Source organism: Coturnix japonica, chromosome 1, assembly GCF_001577835.2.
Source record: "Coturnix japonica isolate 7356 chromosome 1, Coturnix japonica 2.1, whole genome shotgun sequence".
Lineage (NCBI taxonomy): Eukaryota > Metazoa > Chordata > Aves > Galliformes > Phasianidae > Coturnix > Coturnix japonica.
Genome location: NC_029516.1, coordinates 17703752 through 17719300, shown reverse-complemented (window position 1 = coordinate 17719300; position 15549 = coordinate 17703752).

Here is a 15549-nt window from a genome sequence, read left to right as displayed (position 1 = left end):
CTTTAACCCTCAATAGCTGTGCCTGATACTCTCTTCTCTCACCATCACTGGAAATCAGCGAGTGGTCGCATTGTATTTTGAAGCCAAAACTTTCGACGTTATGCGGGGGTGGTGCTTAAGAGAGACGGCACCAAGTAGCATTTCTTACATGTACTGTCTCCAAAGGTTTGCTGAAATGGAGAGCTACGACAGGAGATGGACAGTCGGGAGCTACAAAAAGCGAGAATAAGCATACTGATCAACTGGCCCTTAGAGTGAGTACTTGTTTGTCGTTGGTTGGCCTAGTCTCAAGGAAGATGGCCATAACCCTGAGACTGAATGGCCCTGTAAGGGTGGCTACCATTTCCTTGTGCTTGGACCGCATCTAAGGACAGATTGTACAGCTTCTGAGGAAAATGTCCACAAGACTGACCCGGCCGTCCCAGAATGTCTCGCAAGGCTGGAAAGGAAGGATAAAAAAAGGGCACGGACAAACACCCCGAAAATTTTTGGGAGAGTTTTCGGACACAGTATGCGCTCTCCACTGCGAGGCGCTGCATGCTGACAAGAGATGGCTGCATGCTGAACCGAACTTTGCTTGGGCATGGCTAGGTATTCCGCATGCTCAGATCCTCCCACCGTCTGTCCTACTGCTGCCTATTCTCTCTTTCTGGGATTGCTGCCGAGACTCTTGCTACGAGGGACCTCGCTGCGCGGACTCTGGCTTCTAGCAGACCACCGGATTGCTCTGACCATGCTGTTTTCTTCGATTACAACCGCGATCTGCATTCTTGCGACTGCAACTTGGCCTTCGCTGCTCCGTCGCCCCCTGCCCGACCGGACCTAGACGTGATAACAAATGCTTCTGGGACGTATCCCTGCTAAGACCTCATGGAAGGTGACTATTCCCCCGCTTTAAACGTAAATTTCTTAGCATTTTTTACCTTTTCTATGCCATACTGTTCCTTTCCCATGCACCCTACATTATTGGGCTCGCCGTCTACGTCCCCTTCCCTCAATTGTCCTATTAATTTCCATAAACTGGTCGGATCAACATTTGAATGCTCTTCTTCTTAATCTCACGCCGGGCATAACATTATTAAAAGAACCTTTGCCTCGCTCCTAAATTGGAGCGAGACACTCACCTGGAGTACTGCATCCAGTTGTAGAGTCCTCAGTACAGATAAGACATGGACCTGTTGGAGTATGTCCAAAGAAGGGCCACTAAAATGACCCAAGCGGTGGAATACTTCTCCTGTGAGGACAGATTGAAAGAGCTGGGTCTTTAAAGACTGGAGAAGAGAAGGGACTGAGGTGACCTGATAATGGCCTTTCAGTATCTAAGGGGGAAGTAGAGAAAAGAAGGAAAAAGACTCTTTAGCAGTATCTGTTGTGATAAAACAAGAGGAAATGGCTAAAAGCTTTAAGAGGGTAGATTTATGTAAGATATAAGGAAAATTCTTTTACAGTGAGGATGGTGAGGCACTGGAACAGACTACCCAGAGATGTGGCTGATACCCCATCCCTGTAGACTTCCAAGGCAAGGCTGGATCAAGCCCTGGGCAATCTCATCTAGCTCTGGATGTCCTCTATTGCAGGAGAGTTGGACTAGATGACCTTTAAATGTCCCTTCCAACTCTAATGATTCTATGATTTTGTTTTGATGCTTTGAAAAAGCTTAGCTGATTAGAGTCGTATTACCAGCCAAATGTTTTGGAAAAAGATACTGCTACTTCTATTATTAATGAAGAACACATTTATTTCTGTTTATTGATTTTTCTTCCGAGACAAGAAATGAAAGGCTTGAAATGCATTCCTGTCGTTTTGATACCTATGTCTTACCCAATTTACAGAAACAAAAAGTCCTATAAAACCAATTATATTTAAAACTAAAGAGTAATAAATTTATGCATCAAATTCTGAAAAGTTTTATTTCTGTTTCTTGCGTCACTGACATCTGTTTTGTATTTCATTTCTACAGTAATACTAACTTTCAGTTCATTTCTCATATTGTTCAAGTCCAGGCAAATTGATAACTTGCAAGAAGCAGAATCATGGTTTTGAATATGACTTAATTAATTTTCTCTGTGGAACTGAGCAAAAAAGGTGATAAGCAAAAACAAAAATAATTGAACTCTATCTAAGGTATTTGTCATTAATATATGAATTTGTGACAGATTGGTGAAATTTCCTATACCTTAAAATAGCCTTAAAAATCCTTTAAAAAGGCTTAATTCATTCCTTGGTGGCTGGGAAGTTGTGCTTTGTCCTTTTTTATCCAGCTAGTTGGCACAACAAGTTAATTTCTTCATTTTCTATACATGTATCTCTTCACATCTTTCAGAGATATTTCTTGGGAATCAATATTTGTCAATGTTTGCTAAAGCAAACTTTGTTCTCTGAAATTACACGCACTGAGTTTAAAGTAAGGGGTAATATCTTTCTGCTAATTCTTATTTGCAAATTTAAAAAAGATGGAGTAGGTGTTTCAGAGAATTTCCAGGTGAAATGCACTAAATTGCAGAAACACTTTAGAAATTACTGGGAAACAATGTAATGACAGTAAATTTGCATGTAATTGCACAGCAAAGTTACAGCACTGGAAATTGCATATAATCTTATTTAATGAGTTTGATTGCTTTACAGGAAAAATATTTAACGATTTGTAAATATATTTTTGTTTTTCTCAGTTTAATGGTCAGTGATAATCCCTGGAAGCTGGTGGTAAAATGCTTTTTCTTATGTGAGACACCATGGTGGCAGTTGCCAAATCTCAAAATATGAGAGAATACACTACGTTCATGTTTGAGACCCCCTGTTTTTACGATTTGTCTATCATTTGAATCGTGATGCTCCAAGATAAAATAATTTTTGTAGTGGTGCGTTAATGAATCTGTCTTGAACAATTATCTTAAAATTATGAGGATATAAATTAAATTCTTCTCTACTGTTTTGGAGGAATCTTCAACTCAATTCAACTGTCAAATCAAGTCAAATGTCAGAATAATTGGTTGCAAAGTAGTCCTTAATAAGTCCTTGGTAATCAGTATTTCATCTGTCAGTCTAATTTTGTGTGACTGCAATGTTCATAATTATAAGAAGTTTTAGAGCTGTAGTTAACAACTGGAGAGGCAGGGGGGCCCACAGAATGCTTGGGTAAGCTGTCAAGGGATCAGAAACATTTTAAAATTAGAATGTGCTTTTAGCCACTTTACTGTGTAAAAGGAGTATGTTAAATGTCATATTTAAAGGCATCTCTGTGATAGTAACACGGACCCAACGAGATGTGAATAATACAATAATTTGCTGCCATTTTACTAAGTGATATGATAATAATGCTGTGCCATTTACTTGGAATACTTCTTATTAAGTGCTAGCAGGTTATATATCAAATGCCCTATTGTTCTACCTAAACAACTTATCCATCAATTTTCTGATATTTTTATCCAAAAGAAAACAAAATTTTAAATGTTACCATAGCGTTCCTATAGTAACAGTTTTGAATGGAACACTTTCAATTTGCTGAGGGAGAAAACAAAACAGAAAACAAAAATTGCTGAATTAACATAATAGGCATCAAATGGCAAGAAGATTCGCTCGCATGACTTTGGAATACCCAAGTATGACTTATGTTTTATTTTAACTGAGCTCTAATTTAGGGAATGAAAGTATGGTATTTAATACATTCCTAAATAAGGTTACAGATGATTAATTTACAGGATGGCCTTTTCTTTCTTGTTTAATTACCTGGGATTGATAATACTGGCAGAACATGGAGCTGCACTTCTTTGTGTGCATTTCCATAGCACCTTAAACAGAAATTACTCAGAATTAAAGAGCTTAAAAATCTGTTAATTAAAATTAATTAAAAGAAATTAAAATTAAACAGAAAGTACTCAGTTGCCATATTTGGGTGAGATTCGCTAACTTTTACCAAAGCCTGTTCGCTATTTAGAAGTTCCACTGAGAACAATTCCTTCACTGTTTTAGAACTGGGGCTGGCTGGTTCCCAGGAGCCTGAGATAATATTACTAGAAATGTATATATCTCCTATGAGAAGGGAGAGAGGATTCAGTTGACCCATCTCTCTCAACCTCTTGCCTCTTAAGATTCTGGATTTAAAAATAAGATTCTAGTGTACATCTGCCTACTTGCAGATGCTGTGGATTGTTCCTGAAGCCTGTTCTTCTCATCAACACAAGTTTTATAGTATGAATTCTACACTTTTCTCTAATTATTGTGATGCCAAGATAGCAACCACACCATTTGGAGTGGTTCACATGGTATCTGGTACTTTATTTTGCCATTTAGAATCATTAAGGTTGAAAAAATTACCAAAATAATCCAGTCCAACCATCAACACATACCTGTGACAGCTCTAGACCATGTTCTTCTGTGCCACATATACATATTTCTTAAACACCTCCAAGGATGGTGACTCGGTGGAGTCACCTTTCTGGGCAGATTGTTCCAGTACCTCACTAGACTTTCTGACAATTACTTTTTCCTAATATTCAACCCGAACCAGCCCTGGCACAACTTAAAGCCGTTACCTCTCACCTTGTCACCTGTTACCTGAGAAAAGAGGCAGAATCCCACTTCAATACAATCTCCTTTCAGGCAGCTATAAAGAGTGATAGGGTTTCCCTTGAGCCTATTCTCTGGACTGAGCAGTTCCAGTTCTCTCAGCTGCTCCTCATAAGACTTGTGTTCCAGATCCTTCATCAGCTTTGTTGTCCTTCTCTGGACATGCTTCAGGGCCTCAGCGTCTTCCTTGCAGTGAGGGGACTAAAACTGAACAGTGGTCAGTCCTCTTATCCAGATGGTTCCAAAGTAGCTACTGCAAAGACTGCTGGGATTACATCACAGAAACACAAAAGGACGTGCACAGGCTACGTTTGCCTTGATAAGACATGCAGTAAAGAGAGACTTGTATCTTTAGAGAGAGATCAAAATGGATAAATTAGGTAGCAGGTTTGATTTCTTTTATTTGGGTAAGCTTATCTGACAGTATTAATAAAATCTGGAAGGGCTAGGAAAGTTCATTTTCCTAGTTTAGATATTTGGTTCATGGTTGTAGTTTACGTCATATCTGATATATTTTTAAGAAGTTAGTCCTATATGATTGTATATCTAATTTATTTTCAGCATTCAAATACACTCTCCATGTATGTGGAAGATTTTATAACTCATTGGAATATCTCTAAAGAAGGGTTAGTAGTAGATAAACAAGAAAAATAAAACTCCAAAGAGAAAGAATTAACTAAAAGGTATATATATATATATGTACTAGTACTATAACTGCAACACTGGCACAAGACAAAAGATACCATCTACTTTCTACCTATAACTTAAAAATTTTGTCAGCCTTAAATATAGATTTCCTCAGCAACAAGTGTAAAGACAGTAACTGTGTATTGCAGATTCACAGAAGTCTCAAGAAAAGAACTACAGATATAATAGTTTAGCCTGTTCATTCCTAGGCTGTATTAAGACTTCATGAAGAATGTTAATATTTGAGATACATTGTCAAGAAAGTACCAATTCTGAGAAGCTGCACTTGCCGTTTATTCTGTTTGGTACAGTGAACGTTAGTTCAGGTAAAAATCTCCAGAGAAAAGATGTTTTATTCCAAAATTCAGTAATCATTTATCATCTCTGCTTTGAAAGAAAACAGTCCTCCCTACTTTCCTGCAATTATTTCTGACATTAACTACTGTATAGTTTTCTTATAGGTCGGAACCTGAATTTCTGTTCTACCTCTAGCTGTATATGTGAATTATAGCAAAATGAATATTGATTAGTTATGGACTACAAGTGTAACCACTTACTCTGAATATATTTGATAAAACTCTTTGAGTATACTTAATATTTATTAGTGAGGTGTGCAATAGTCACTGTATTCCCACCCCTCAAAAGGAACCAGGGAATAGGGTGGGACCGAGGGAGAAGAATTTCCCCTTCAAAATCTCACTCTGCTTTGATGGTAATGATGATAATGATGAGAGCATCCAAAGCAGTTGTTGGTGTTACTAAGAGAAGAACCTATCTGATTGCTTGCAGTATTCAAAAATGCATGGAAATGCTTGTTGTAAATTCTAAATTCTCTTTAGTTCCTCTTCTGTCAAACAGGCTGGAAATCTAAAATTATGTCATTAACTGCACTACAATATTATGTAATAATTAATAACGTTTGAGGTGTCTTTTTATGGTTTCCAGTGGTAGGTTATGTTCCTGTTTGAGAGCTGTCAGAGAAATTTTAGCGCATATAGAGAACAGTGATAATTCTAGTGCTTTACAAGCCTTCTTGTGCTCCAAGAAAAAAAATCTCATGGATTGTAGAATGCACTTGTCTCTTTTTAAAAAATTGCTTACTATACATATACTTAAAAGAACTGACTGCATTTTTAGACAGCATGGAAAGGGTTTTATTTTTCCTTGTAAAGCCAAATACAAATGGTATAGTTTAGAAATTGAATCAGATTTAGTTGCTGTTGGTGCCAGATGGTGTAAAGACATCAAGTTTATGGTATTTCAGAGTAGATGTTTTTTTCAAGCTGTGAATGTTGTCATGCAAAGACATTTCTTTCCTGATTGTCAATATATCTATCTAGACATTATTGCACAGAAGGATATTCCTCAGGCAGTGCTGGGCAGGACCAGTGTGCTGAGGTTCTGTTCATGCAAAGAACAGCTGGTAGTTGAGGAATGTATTTTCTAACACTGCTCTGATGTGCTATAGAAATTCAGGCAACTATGCTTGCATTATACTACTCATCTTTTTGGAGATGAGTCTGCAGCATATAATTTCCAGCTGTGAATCCGAGATTCTCTCTGATACGGGAGAGAAGGAGAAGATAACAAGATGGGAAATTCCACAAGTGTGATTTTATATTCATTATTTGGTGGGTAGAAAGTGCCATTCTCTGAATCAGAAGATTTAAAACAAAACTAAAACACCATTAAGAAAACAATAGCAAAAATACCTCCTCCTGGTGTCTATGCTATTTAGTTACAAGTTGTGAAAAGCTTGCTTCTATAGAGTTTAACTTTCAGTTCAATTTAAAATTTACTATGCATGTCCCTGTTTTGCTTTATTTGAAAACTTAATATTCAAGGGATTACTAATCTTGAAACTGAGAAGTTGACACAATTATAGTTTTCTGAATATTGTTCTGGTGAAAATATCATGTTATATCTCAGACAGACAGATATTATTTGTTTATTGTAGTCTTTTTCTTTTTGCCTTCAGAGACTGTGCATCTTTCTTATGGATGCAAATTTTACTTACCATGTCTTATGATTGGAATAGTTAAGCAAAGTTTTACTTGGTCAAATATAGAGGGACTATTTTTTCCAAAATCAAAATAACAAGTTGCAGGAAACAGAAAAGCAAAGCTCTAGTTCTCTGTGGTGATTCCTGCAAGTGATTTTTTGAAAAAAAATCTTGCCAAAGCCAAGAATACTTGTCAGAAAACAGCCCACATGGTTGTCAGTGTGAGATTGTTTCACTAGATTATATGCTATATAAAATATAAGTGCTGTAGAAACATGAGCTCTTTACAATTAACACTGTGTAATATTTATATCTATTTTATTCACATGTAGGATAGTAATCAATTTATTTAGGTTTTTTTTTTGTTTGTTTTGTTTTTGTTTTTTAATTAATTAAATAATATTTAATTATTATTATATCCAACACTGGCTGGGTGGCTGGGCCCAAAGAGTTGTGGTCAATGGAGTGGAATACAGTTGGTGGCCGGTGATGAGCTACATACCACAGGGCTCAGTGCTGGGGCTGCTTCTGTTTAACATCTTCAATGATGATCTTGATGAGGGGATTGAGTGCACCCTCAGTAGGTTTGCAGATGACACCAAGTTGGGAGGGAGTGTTGATCTGCCTTAGGGGAGAAGGGCACTACAGAGGGACCTGGATAGGCTGGATCAATGAGCCAGGGTTAACGGCATGAGTTTCAACAGGGCTGAGCATTGGGTCCTGCATTTTGGTCACAACAACCCCAGGCAACCCTACAGGCTTGGGGAGGTGTGGCTGGAAAGCTGCTTGATGGAAAGGGACCTTGGTGTGCTGATGGACAGTTGGCTGAATATGAACCAGCAATGGCATCCTGGCTTGTATCAGGAATGGTGTGGTGAGCAAGACTAGAGAAATCATCCTGTCCCTGTACTCGGCGTTGGTGAAGCCTCACCTCGAGTACTGTGTTCAGTTTAGGGCACCTCAGTACAAAAAGGACATGGAGGTACTGGAGCAGGTCCAGAGAAGGCCAACAAGGCTTGTGAAGGGATTGGAAAATCATCCCTACGAGGAGAGGCTGAGGAAGCTGGGGCTGTTTAGTCTGGAGAAAAGGAGGCTGAGGGGAGACCTTATCACTCTCTTCCAGTATCTGAAAGGTGCTTACAGTGAGAGTGGGGCAGGTCTCTTCTCACTGGTGACAGATGACAGGATGAGGGGAAATGGCCTCAAGTTGCACCAAGGTAAGTTTAGGTTGGATGTTAGGAAACACTTCTTTACAGAAAGGGTAGTTAAACACTGGAATAGGCTCCCCAGGCAGGTGGCTGAGTCACTGTCCTTGCATGTATTTAAGTGCTGTTTGGATGTGGTGCTCAGAGATATGATTTAGCAGAGGGTTGTTAGAGTTAGGGCACTACGGTTAGGCTGTGGCTGGACTTGATCTTTAAGGTCTTTTCCAACCTGAGTAATTCTATGATTCTATGATATTTTAAAAAAAATTTTTTTTTGCACTGTTGTTAGCAGCTTCTTTCAGCAAACAAAATCGTCCATGGTTATGTAAATAAGAAATGTGTAAGATCTTGGATTATGTGAGCTTTTGCATGCCTTTATGACTTAGAAGACCATAGGCTTCTGTCTGTAGATTTGCAGACATTTCTGTTATGCTACTTTGAAGGTAACCAGGATGATGCAGTGATTTACTATTAAAATGGCTATCGTAGGTAAAGCAATGCATGATCAGTATATATTTAGGATTGAGTTTGTTCATTCTCAGTGCTTATGCACACCATTTCTTGAAAACCTACCCAGCAAGTTAATGAGGCTAAGGCAACAGGCTCCTTTCAGGGGTTTTATATGGTAGGATTTCTAGATTCAGTATAGAGCCATAACAGTGGCCCAGCCCTGGGATCCTGCAGGTGACTTTCCACTGTTTGCATAGTCCCACCAGCTAGAACTAGGGTGGGACTGGGGCCCCAGATTATGGTGTAGTGATGCAGGAACATGTAAGTCTGTTTTTGGGGGAAAGGTGTTGTGGGGCGAACATGTGAAATTTGGTCAGTTACAGGGAATAGCTTTCAAAGTGGGTGGACTAGCACCCACTGGAATGACAGGTCTGCATTCAGGCCTGAAAATCATTGCCGAGCTGCTTAGTTGAGAGGATGAGCACCATGAGCTAGTTCAGGCTGAAAGAGACCTCAGGAGGACCAGCTTGTGGTCACATCCAGAGGCTTCATGGCCTTATTCAGCTGGATCTTAAAAACTCCCAAGGAGAAAAGGAAGGGTTCATCCCCTATGGAAATGATTGCCCATCCTTGTGAAGAAAAATGTCATCAAGTCTGAACCTCTCTTGTTTCAGTTTATGTGTGTTGTCTCTTGTCGGTCCTCCACATCCTGATGTCTCTCTTCCCATAACTACTGTACAAGTACTGAATGTGTGCTCTTTGTTCCCTCCAGAGCCATTGCTGGCTCTGGCTAGACAAGCCTCTTTTCACAAGTACTCCAGCTTCTGGCCTTAGTGGCAGCCCTGTGCTAAACTTGCTCCTATCTACTGATGTCTACCTTGTACTGAGCAACAAAATCTGAGCACAGTGCTCTGGCTATGATCTAAGGAGTGCTGAGAGTGGGGGGATATTATCCCTTGATGTCATGACTCTGGTCCTGTTGATGTAGCCCAGGAGGCCGTGGGCCATCTTTGCTGTCAAGGCACTACTAGCTCCTGCTCAGCTTAATGTCTGCAGGAGAAATTTAAACAGCAAAGAAATATAAGCTAGGTTTCTATTTTTAAATAAATACCCTATTTTTACCTCTCTTCTTTACAAATGTGACCTTGCAAATACAAATTAGAGACGGTTGATGGCTATAAACTGAAGAAATAATAGCTTCATTTTTGCCTCTCACATCTGGGTAGTACCCTTTATATACATATTTAAATATCTTTATTTGAGAATGACAGTGTATCTTACCCAGTATCTTGTATGTTAATTCACTTGGGGACCTATATTACTCAGCTGTCACTCTTTTACTGTCTTTATGACGACTGCATACAAGTTTCAAGAAACTAATTGAATGAAGACAGGTTAGAAGCAGGTTGCTTCTCAGATGACTACCAAGGCCACACAACAGCTTTGCTTCTTGGAGCCTTGATCTGGGTTCAGCAAGAGAAATAGCTGTCATGACAGCATCCTGCACTATCATTAATTCATTGAGTCTATTTATATAGCTAATATTTTATATTTCAGTGTAATTCAAAATAGGAGGGGCATTTTCATTTTCTTTCTTACAACTTCTATGTTGAACTGCTATGACTTTCCCATATTTTGTATTGTTTCATATGTCTCCTTCTGGGAAAATTAGTTGTGTAGTAGTAAAAAATTGCTAGCATGTCTGTCAACACAACCAAATGTTTTGGAGATGATCATTTTTATTCTTCTGAATGATGTGGGCTGTTTATCACAAGCTTTTAAGACTTCAAAGGAAAAATCAATATTAATTCCCTGCTGAAAGCTGGAGGCATCCATTCTGTCAATGGCTCTAATCTGCCATATTTGATACAACTGCCAGTATAACAGGAAAAACTCATTAGTGCCAATGAGAGCAGATGATTGTCTGTCTTTTTAAATGATCATGTCTTGAGTTGCTTAATGTTTCTATCTTGGAGAGGAAAACTTACACTGTCGTGTGCCACGGTTTGGATATAATTAAAGCTCTAGTTTTGTTGAAGTTGAGTTGTAAAATGAATTTAAACTCCATCAAAATGCTGAATAAACATTAACTCAATATTTTAAAATACTAATTTCTTGAATTTTTGTTGCAACAGAGTACAAGCTCCAGACATTGCTTTTCACATTCTTCTGATATCTCTCTCTTAAACTGATGTTTCATGTGTCTGTTATATCAGCCTCTTTTAGCTCTTCTAGGGAAGGGCAGAGGTTTCTTTTCTCTTTTGGGGTGGTAATGAACATTAGGAAGTAATCCATGAACAGTTATGTCTTATTATTTTATGCTTTCTCTTAACATAGGTAAAAAATATAAACAAACATTTTTATTTTTTTTTTTCTAAATTAAAGTGTATGTTTCCACTTTATATGAGATATATGATTCTGATGTCTCAGACTCAATTGTAAAATTTCCTTTTATTTATCAGAAAGTTTCACATACAGTTATCTGAATGCCAGGCGACTGCAATCTTTTAACATTATTACTTTTCATTCTCATAATTAATGTAAAATGCAGAAAATAATGAATTATTTTTGAATCCTGACATAAAGAAGCTACTGTCTTAATTGTTAGTCCTCCCAGTGTCTGTAGAACTCTACCAAAGGGTACAGACTTTAAGTAAGAGCAGTCAAAGTACTTTTCAGTGGAAATCCTAAATGATTGATGGATACTTGCATTCCTCCTGTGCAAATGAAAATGAGAGGTCCAGAGAATCTCTGCAGATATCTTTTAAGCTTGCATGTCTTGCACTGTTTTTAGTTACCTGATATAGAAATCAGGTGCATGTAAGAGCTGTGGAACATTTGATAGTGGAAAACAATCATCAGGTTTTAGAGAAACTTCTCAAATATCAGTTATGGTTACTGTGAATAAAGCAAACAATAATGACAGAAAAACCCCAGACTTTATTTACAACCACTGGAGTAGCAAATAAACTGTTATTAGTTGTTATGTTCAGTAATAGTTTTAAGAGCATTTATGCTATTCTGTGGACATGAAACTTGTCATTTCTTTTTCTAGGTTTACACTCTGCTTTATTTTCTGTATATAATGAAATACTGTGTAATATGTTTTGCTGCAAGAAAAGACTGTTGCATATTTGCAGTGGAGTGGAGTAGGCTGCAGAAAGCTAAAGCAGGCCAAAATCTAATGTGAAGCACAGTCTCGATATCTGTTCAGTCTTTGGTGCTCTATATCCATGTATTTTTGTCAAGGGATCAGAGACTTTGTAAAAAAAAATCTAAAATGTTTCTGTAGTTGGTAAGATGGATCATTTGGTTTAGGGTCTTTTTTTCCTTCTTCTTCCCTTTTTTTTTTTTTTTTTTTTTTTTTTTAAATAATAGGAAGAGGAAGAATTAAATCAATACTGTAATCAATCAGAGAGGCACTGATTGATTCCTCTGGCAGTCCCCTACAACAGCAGTTGATGAGGTCAGATAAGGACATGACAGGCTGTCAGTGTTGGATAAACCATTTCTCCTGGGTGGATTAATACAATTTTTGTAGCTGCAAGGAAACATTGCTGTTTCTGAGTGCTTCTTGAAGGAGCTGGGAGGAGAGTCAAATAAAAGTTATTTCATTCAGCTCTGTAGTCAAATTACCAGCCAGTTATGTGACCTTAAGTCAGTCAAGATGGAAAAAACAACAAATAAACAAAAAATCAAAAAATTAAGTGAATTGAGTTTTGTTGTACCCTCCTTTTACTTCTGGTATTCTGGTTTTTCCTCATCAATTGCCTATCTAATTCCTATTGAGAAAGCAGTGTGGGGACTGTCAGTTATTCATAACAGCTGTAGGATCCTTACATAGATTGCTTTTTATGCTATGAAAAAAAAGATTATATGCTAAAAGTTATTTTGCCATCTTGTACCTTTGGATTCTTGCAAACAACAGTGATAAAAGGACAGAATAATCATCCCCAAGTTATGACTGAACATACTCAGGAGTCACATATTCTCTCACATGAAAAACAAGCTGGAGGGTAAATGGGATAAGGTTTTTATAAAACGCTGGCTAGGCAGCTACAGCTTTGCATTCCAGTTGACCTTTATTTATAACATTTGCCCATTTATTTATATGTGACAGCAAGAGAATTACACAATGACAAGCCCAAACCCTGCAGTCATGTGTGCTTTGTGGGATTGAAAGGCTTACTGTAGGAAGGGATCTGAGTTGAAGCATTAGCAGAGGGAGGTTATGAGAGGGCTGTTATCTGTCAGATCTGTGGAAGTTACTGAGTAGGACCGTGTTGTTCCTGGTTCAATGAAACCTCCACTGTGCTCAGAAATCGTTTAGGTTATTCACATCAGGAGATGAGCCAGTGGAATATGGTTTTATCCTCAGCTATCTTGCTTAGTGAAGCAGGACATAGAAACTGTTCATCTCTCACTCTATGAACAGATCTCATATATGGCTTAGCATAAATGATGTATATATCCCTTTTATGCTTTCTTATTGAAGAGATTCAAGCATGTACTGAGGCCTTGGTAGGAGAGCAGTAGATTCATACACTTTTCTCAGAGTTATGAAATTTAAGTACACTGCTTAGCTGGAATCTTGTTGCACTGAGGATGTTTTCCCTAGAGAGGAGCCTATGGATTCACTGTACTGTAAGAATGTCTCACACCAATGTTTGCCCCCAAAATGCTCCCCTGAATTACTTCATTTTATGGTTGTAGATAAGGAGCAAAAAGAAGCAACAGTGTGTACAACGCTGGCATCCAAGCTAGGTGTTCTGCACTTCCTTCTTTTGCCATAAAGACAAAAAGGGAAACAAATCCCTCAGGCACCTGAAATCTGGTGATGTGAAAACCCTTGCTAGTGCCAAAAGGTAGAAATTTAGGTTTCTGCCAGGAGTATCTAATATGGGGAGGTAAATCACGAAATTCCACTTGCAGTCAATGAGATAGGCATCTAAAGACAGTGATCTATCTTATCCTACAACATCTTGTGCTAAGTTTAGTTGGAATAATCGCTCTCTGGAGATGACTATTTAACTGATCAAAGGAGTGAGATGAGTCCCAAATTGCTTTTGACTCTACCTGAAAAAAACACATTTGGCTTCAGCTAATTGAAGCTGAATATCTGAACACTCCCCAGGTATCACAGTCAGGTAACAGCAACCTGTATTTGTGTCTGTATATATGTTAAATTGATCTAGTGTCTAGTTAGATTTTGCTTGTGGGAATCTAAGAATCAAAGAAAACTAACAAAATCTCCTGATGGCCAGGTCAGTTTGCCCAGCTCCATTTCTCTAAAAAAATATCTCTATGTGAGTTCCATTAATTCAAGGTTTGCCTGCACTATAGCTGTCCATACATCAGGTTTATTCACTGGGTACATTATGAGTACATTGCAAATATGTCCAAAGTTTATATGGAAAGCACACTAAGAATATAGAGCATCTGAATTCCCGTGTCACATTTTGTCTCTGAAACCATTCTTTTCTGCCTGTCTCTCAGAGATGCAAGATAGATCAATCCTACAGAGCTCAATGGCAGCCTTCAGAAAAGTATTTATTTTTTATTAAGAGATGAATTTAAATACCATCCCAAAATATCATCCACAGAATTTGGTAGTTAAAATTCTTAACTAAATACAGGGAGGAAGGATACCCTTCTTTGTTAGCTAGAATGTGAAGTAGTTTCTAGCAAATGATAAATTACATGGGCAGATCTAAGTAGCCCAGCAATGAGGAAATGCTCGTTACAATAAGAGAATCTGATTATAAATCAGGAGAGTGTTTTCTGCTAGTCCCTCTTGGTACTATAATTTTGCTGCTGTCAGCCTTTCCTTCAAGAACTGAGCTCTGAGCTGCCCTAGAGAAAAGGTTTGTGCCCATACTAATGAGAAGGGTAGGAATGTTTGGGAGTAACAGGGGAATAATTCCTTTTTGTTTTGTTAGCTTGTGAAATAATGGCAATAAAGATAATGTTAATGAGGTACAAATCTTCCATGCATTAGTCCTATTTGACCTTGGCTAATGAAGAGCAGACAAATCCTCTTGAATACTGAGATAAGGAGATTGCTGTGAGACAATGACCATCCCAGTGGAGTAGCTGGAGTGATCACACACCAGGATACAAATACACTGTGTAAGTAAAACTGGATATAAAATCTAAACATTATTTTAATGTTGGTTATATTACATGCAGTATCAGAAGCTGAAACCAAAAGTACTCAGACCAAGCCAACTGTACTATGCTGTAAAACTCAAAATCCCACTTTTGAGAGGTGCAATGCACTCATTTCTGTTCAGGATTAACAAGTCACTTGGGACTAGATTCATTTCAGCTATCTGAGGCTTTTAAGTGAGCAGAATAGAGAGAAGATGTGAGATGGCATTTTTAATCACTAGACTGACTTCCACTGCCAGCGAATGCATCAACTTCTTTGAGGGACTATCCCAGTGATAGCACTTAACCTAGACGTATCTTACCTTTTACTGTATATTTTTCATGAGCATATTCCTGTCAAACACAAAATGTCTGAACTGGCTATACTGCAGTTCAAGGCATCAGAGAAAAATAGAGGATGAGTACAAAAATAAATTATTACATTTATGTTTTTGATATACATTAGCAGGGCTGTGTCCTAGATCACTT